The sequence below is a fragment of the Apium graveolens genome, chromosome 10 (genome assembly GCF_009905375.1).
Source record: "Apium graveolens cultivar Ventura chromosome 10, ASM990537v1, whole genome shotgun sequence".
NCBI lineage: Eukaryota > Viridiplantae > Streptophyta > Magnoliopsida > Apiales > Apiaceae > Apium > Apium graveolens.
In genome coordinates, this window is record NC_133656.1 from 151567284 (window position 1) to 151573896 (window position 6613).

Here is a 6613-nt window from a genome sequence, read left to right on the forward strand (position 1 = left end):
GGGGAAGCCAAAATCTAATGCAAGTGAGCATCATCTTTTAGATGATTTGTTGGCTCACTTGCCAATTCTTTCAGGAACTGTTGAATCATCTGTGCCCAAAATATCATCAATCAGCACAGAGTCCAAAATAGTTTCTATTCCAAGTTCATTCATTTCTACTCTCTCGATGGATATTTCTCATCCGTCAAGTAGTGATTGTATCCCGACGGATAAGCTTAACAGCAGTTATCCGTCGGATAGCAAAACCACTAATCCGATGGATATTACTCATCCGTCGAGTGTCTCTGCACAACTTCAAACTTCATTTATTTCTAGTGCAGAAGAATTAGTGGTTGTACAGTCACTCTTAGGATTGAGGGCAGAAAGTGCTATGAGTGAGAGTCTGGGTTGCTCTCAGGAAAAAGGAGAGCAAAAGAGTGAAAATATGCAATCCATTTCTTCAGGATTGGCAAAAGTAAGTGAGAGGAGTCCCACCTTAGATGGTGAAGGTGAGGGTGTGAGGGTGTGGAGCCAGGGTGAGACCCTGATGCAACAAAAGAGAGAACACGAGAGAAATGCAGGTACGGGATCTATAAGGATGAATGTCATTGCTAGTGAGTTAATGAATGTCCAGGATGCAGACAGGGAGGGACTATCTCAGCAACCTCAAGATATTATAGATTCCACCTCCCTTGATGCTGAGGTATTTACTCATCCTGTTCTAGCTTATCAACTTCTAGCTGAATAGGGAAATGACAATGCAGAAAGGATGCTCAATTTGGTGCATACCACTCAGTCAATGCTAAGAGCTAAGGATGCCATCATAGCTTTGCCTTCTACAGCTGGTGATGTGGATAATGAGACTGGTTGTTCAGTAGATTTCTTTGGTGATGAAGGTGGAGATAGTGAAGAAGAGGCATTGGATATAGGGGGAGAAGTAGGTTCCAGTTCAAGATCAGGCATGCCATCATGGGCATTTTCAAAGCACTGTGATGAGCACTACTTCAAGACAACCCTAATTCAACTAATCAATCAGACAAATTCTGCCCTTCAAACCACTACAAATGCCAACACCAAAAAGTTCCTTCAAGCACAACTTGCTTCTCTGCAACTAACACAGATTCAAGGCTTCCAATATGCTAGAGTTGTTAACACCATCAAGGGTGATATTGATGAGATAAAGAAGGCCATTTCAGACAAAATGGATTCTAAGCTTCCAGAAGCTACAATGCTTGACATCAAGAGGCAACTAAGGAAAAATTATGATCTTGCAACAAAGATAGATGCTTTGGATACAAGAATGTCAGCTATGGAAGCATCTCTAACAATCATTCATCTTCATCAAGCCCAACAGACATATTTACTTTAGAAACTGGTGGCTGCTCAAACCTCCTCCTCTAATCAACTTGATGATAACAAAAAGGGGGAGACAGGACCAAGTGAGGGGGAGAAGCTTCAAATTCAAATCAGTAAAGTAATTGTGCCCACAATTACTTTCACCAAGCCACCGGTAACAAATAGTATAGGTCTGATCAATGCAGCATCAGCCAATTTAAGAGAAGCTGAAAAGGAGCAGTTGAAGCCAATCAACTGGGAGAAAATTGATGAGGACATACAAAGGAAGTTTGTGCTAGTAAAGGAGCCAGTAAAGTCAGTCATTCATCACTCTGAAGTCAAACAGATCTCTATGAATGAAATGAGCATGAACTATCTCGAAAGAGGACAACCATCCTGCATCAAATCTCCAAACGCTGAAATTATTCTGAAGCCAAGGGTAAACTATCCAAAATCATCATTAAAGAACCCTTTGGATACAGTGTATGAGACACCTAAACCTGATGAGGAGAAGCTTCTGTCAAGGTCAATTGCCTTCTATAAGGATCCAGCTGATTCAGCTTTAAAAAGAAGAATTGCTAAAGTTTTCAGGAATGGGAAAGAAATTTGTGTGGTAGCTGGACATCCTCAAATTGCTCAAGCAGAGAGAGAAGAAAATACAAGATTGAATCAGGAAAAGAAGCAAGGTATTCTAGATGCCAAAAAGGCTAAGCAAAAGAAAGAGCAAGCTGCTATCTTGGCCAAGCTACAAGCTGTGAAACCTACACAACAGATTCTTTCTCAGCTATCTGAAATCACTGAATCTCAAGATCCAAGGAAGCAAGTTGAATCAGAACATAAGAAATCTCCAAGATACAAGGAATTGGCCAAAAGAACCAAAAGAAAACTGGATTTTGTTGATAAGGAATTGAAGGATCAACTTTCTAAGGAATCCACTTCAACTACAACTCAAGCATCAAAACCCACTGTAGTATTTGAAGACATCAAGGTGGTGGATCCTTACAGGAACATTCATGATGAACCTATTGTGCCTAAGGATGAACCAATAGACTGGGAGAGCCTACCAATTCCTGAATTCAATTTGTAAATCCTTAGCAAGCCAAAAAGAGCAAAGTCAAGAGCAGTCAAGAAAGTGAAGTTATCACCTCTCAAATCCAAATCTCTAGTCAAAACTCAATCTAAAGTCAATAAGGGAGATTAAATGTACTTATGTGACATCAAGAAATTCTCTGATCTAAATCTCTATCTAGATGAACTAGAAGAAGTGAGAGGGATTGATGCATACAGAAACCTGATAAGTGGCATTTTATACCACTTAGAACGTCTTAAATCAAGTATTTTGTGTATTTGATGCATTTTTCTAGTGTTTATGCATTTCAGGGTATTAGTTGCATTTCGGAGGAGGAATCATCAAGAATAAGCCTTGGCATGTGTTCACCATTGCGAGAGGAAAAGAACGGGCAGATTACGGCGAAGAAACGGAGCAAACCTGGAAATTTTCCAGTAGGGTCCTGCGCGCCCGCGCAGCAATGCTGAGCGGCCGCGCAGCAGCCTTGCGCGCCCGCGCAGAAATGCTGAGCGGCCGCGCAGGGTCGGGGAAAAAGATATATTATTTTAGACTTCTACTTCTGTTTGGCTTCCAACTTCTATGTAATCTGAGTTTTATGGGACTATTATATAAGTAGATTTGAGACGTTTTTCACAGAGTATGAAGAGGAGATTATGTTTTAGATTGTGTTTTGCAAGAAGCGAAGAAGATAAGGAAGAAGACCGATTTAGCACACAGCAACGAAGAGGAAGCATATATTCTTGTGATTCTTGTTTCGTTGTAACGTTGGATGCTAGTTTTCTTGCTTTGACTTATTTACTCTTGTGACGTACTCTGTTTTAATATAATTAGTTTAGTTATTATTTTCTTGTGTTCGTTTATCATGATTTCATATGAACCCATGATGGCGATAAGTTCTATTATGGGCTAATCGTGATCATGGGGTTGCAACGGATTTATTATGGAATTCTTTAGTTAATTGTTTAATACTTTAGTGTGTGATGATTGCATGATATCTAGTATTGGTTGTGCGTATTCCTCTTATGTGCGTCACGAACATATAAGATAGGGTGTTAATCTCTTGTGAAGCGACGGTGGATCTTGAGATTTAGAACTTGCCATGCTAGCATAGGTTCATGTACGTTGTGCATGATTAGTGGGTAACTCTAACAGTTTTATTTGCCCTATGTAATCAAAAGGAATAACTTGTGCTTAAATCGTTGTGTTGTCAATTTCTGTAGACATATAGGAACTCAACATAATTGATGACTATTCAACTTCTATCTTAATTGTGGATGCTTGGTAGAATGGTATTAGTACAATGAAAGTTGGCTTTTATCAGTTTCGTGTTATTCGATTAATATCATCACTGTCACATGCTAAAGGTAATAACAATGGCTATAGAAGGAAGTAATAATGAAGTTGTGATCTCATGAGTGTTTTATTATTGATAATTTAAAGTGTTAGTTAAGTGGTTAATTAAGTAGTTAATTATAATTAATATTTAATCAATAATTTTAAGTGTTATCTTAATATTGAGAAGTAATCATACATTGGTGAGTGAGTTTAATTAGACAATAACTTAGTCTGAGTCTCTGAGGGAACGAACTAGAAAGTATTCTATATTACTTGCGAACGCGTATACTTGCGTGAATATTAGTGCGTGATTTCGCCCTAACAAGTTTTTGGCGCCGCTGCCGGGGACTCGGCATATTTGTTTAGTTTATGTACTTACCATCATTGGTCATTAGGACTCAGTGATTAGGACGTAGTAGTTAATTACTCTTTTCGGTTGTGTTTCAGGTACTTTAGCAAGCGTTTATGCAAACTCGTTCTCGTGCTCGCAAGAGGACCTTAGATACAGCTGAGGAGAAAGACGAAGTTATTGATACTCCGGAGAAGTTAGATTTTGAGGATTCGGATTCAGGAACTGAGCAGAAAGAACCAGTAAACATGGGAGATCGTATTGTTCAAGCTGATCCAGCTCTTATGGATTTTTCTCGGCCTAAAATTGATGACATTCAGTCAAGCATCCTTCATCCGGCTATTCAAGCTAACACCTTTGAAATCAAGCCGGGCACTATTCAGATGGTGCAGAATTCTGTTTCTTTTGGAGGAGCGGCAACTGAAGACCCCAACATGCACATAAGGAATTTTGTCGAGATCTGCAGCACTTTTAAGTATAATGGCGTGACTGATGAGGCTATCAAGTTGAGGCTTTTCCCATTCTCACTGAGGGATAAGGCTAAAGACTGGTTACATTCTGAACCAGCTGGGTCAATCACTACGTGGCAAGATCTTGCGCAAAAGTTTCTGGTGAAGTTTTATCCAATGGCAAAGACTGCTGCTATGAGGAGTGCTCTTACTCAGTTTGCGCAGCAACCTACAGAATCTATGTGCGAGGCTTGGGAACGCTACAAGGAAATGTTGAGAAAATGTCCACATCATGGGATGCCGGATTGGATGGTAATCACTGGTTTTTATAATGGTTTGGGGGCTCAATCTCGGCCCACGCTCGATGTAGCAGCTGGAGGCGCCTTATGGGCTAAAAGCTATACTGAGGCGTACAATCTTATTGAGACGATGGCTGCAAATGAGCATCAAAACCCAACTCAGAGGATGACATCAGGCAAGGTAGCAGGTATTCTGGAAGTTGATGTAGCCACCGCTATTGCAGCCCAGCTCCAAGCGCTATCAATGAAGGTTGATTCTTTGGCTACGTATGGAGTTAATCAAATAGCTATGGTTTGTGAGCTTTGTGCAGGTTCTCATGCTACGGATCAGTGTTCTCTTGTCAACGAATCTGTTCAGTATGTGAATAATTATCAGCGACAACAGAAGCCTGTGCCAGCGACCTATCATCCTAACAACAGAAATCATCCAAATTTCAGCTGGGGAAATAATCAGAATGCTATTCAGCCACAATATCAGCAAGGAGTGAGTAAACAGTTTAACCCACCTGGATTCCAGCAACCACAGCAGTATGCTGCAAGATAATCATATCCTCAACAGGGAAGTGCAGCTGCACCTACTAGTGCTGATTTTGAGGAACTTAAGCTGTTGTGCAAGAGTTAGGCGGTTTCTATCAAGACCTTGGAAAATCAAATCGGTCAATTAGCCAATGCAGTGCTCAATCGTCAACCTGGCACTCTTCCCAGTGACACGGAAGTACCAGGCAGGAAGGAAGCTAAAGAGCAAGTCAAGGCTATTACCTTAAGGTCTGGAAAGGTAGCTGATGCTGAAAAGGCAAAAGAAGTCGAAGCTGAAGTTCGAGATGAAGAATCTAAGCAAAGGGAGAAAGCGGCGGAACCAAGGAAGACTACTGTTGAACACACTCTGCCTGAGGCTAATACAGGGGAGAAACAGCTCTATCCTCCACCATCTTTTCCTAAGAGATTGCAGCAACAAAAGCTGGATAGACAGTTCGGGAAGTTTCTGGAGGTGTTCAAGAAACTTCACATCAATATACCCTTCGCTGAGGCTCTGGAACAAATGTCTAGTTATGCGAAGTTTATGAAGACTATTCTTTCAAGGAAGGTGAAACTGGATGACCTTGAAACCGTTGCTCTCACGGAAGAATGCAGCGCTGTTCTGCAACAAAAGTTACCACCAAAACTGAAAGATCCAGGAAGCTTCACCATTCCTTGCACCATTGGCAATCTAACTTTTGACAAGTGCCTTTGTGATTTGGGAGCAAGCATTAATCTGATGCCGTTGTCGATCTTTAAAAAGCTGGATCTGCCTGATCCAAAACCCACATACATGTCGCTACAATTGGCGGACCGTTCCATTACTTACCCAAGGGGCATAGTTGAGGATGTGCTCGTCAAGGTGGATAAGCTCTTCTTTCCTGCTGATTTTATTATTCTGGATTTTGAGGAAGATAAAAAGATTCCCATAATCTTGGGGAGGCCTTTCTTGGCGACTGGCCGTACCTTGATAGATGTGTAAAAAGGAGAACTTACTATGCGGGTTCAAGATCAGGATGTGACCTTCAACGTATTCAAGGCAATGAAATTCCCTACAGAAGATGAGGAGTGCTTAAAAGTGGATGTGATTGAGTCTGCGGTTACTTCGGAACTCGATCACATACTAATGTCTGATGCATTGAAAAAGGCCTTAGTGGGGGAATTTGACAGTGATGATGAAGATAGCAACGAGCAATTACAATATCTGAACGCTTCTCTCTGGAAGCGAAAGCTAGATATAGCATTTGAATCTCTTGGTACTTCTGACCTCAAGAACGCTGAA

The 6613-nt window shown here is 40.9% G+C and overlaps 1 non-coding gene across 1 annotated transcript; it reads right to left on the reverse strand.

Moving 5' to 3' along the window:
- Window positions 1-4708: 4708 nt before the first annotated feature.
- Window positions 4709-4815, reverse strand: LOC141694383 (small nucleolar RNA R71). The gene has a single exon (XR_012563696.1). It is a non-coding gene; the product is annotated as a small nucleolar RNA R71 (small nucleolar RNA).
- Between the last annotated feature and the right edge of the window lie 1798 nt (window positions 4816-6613).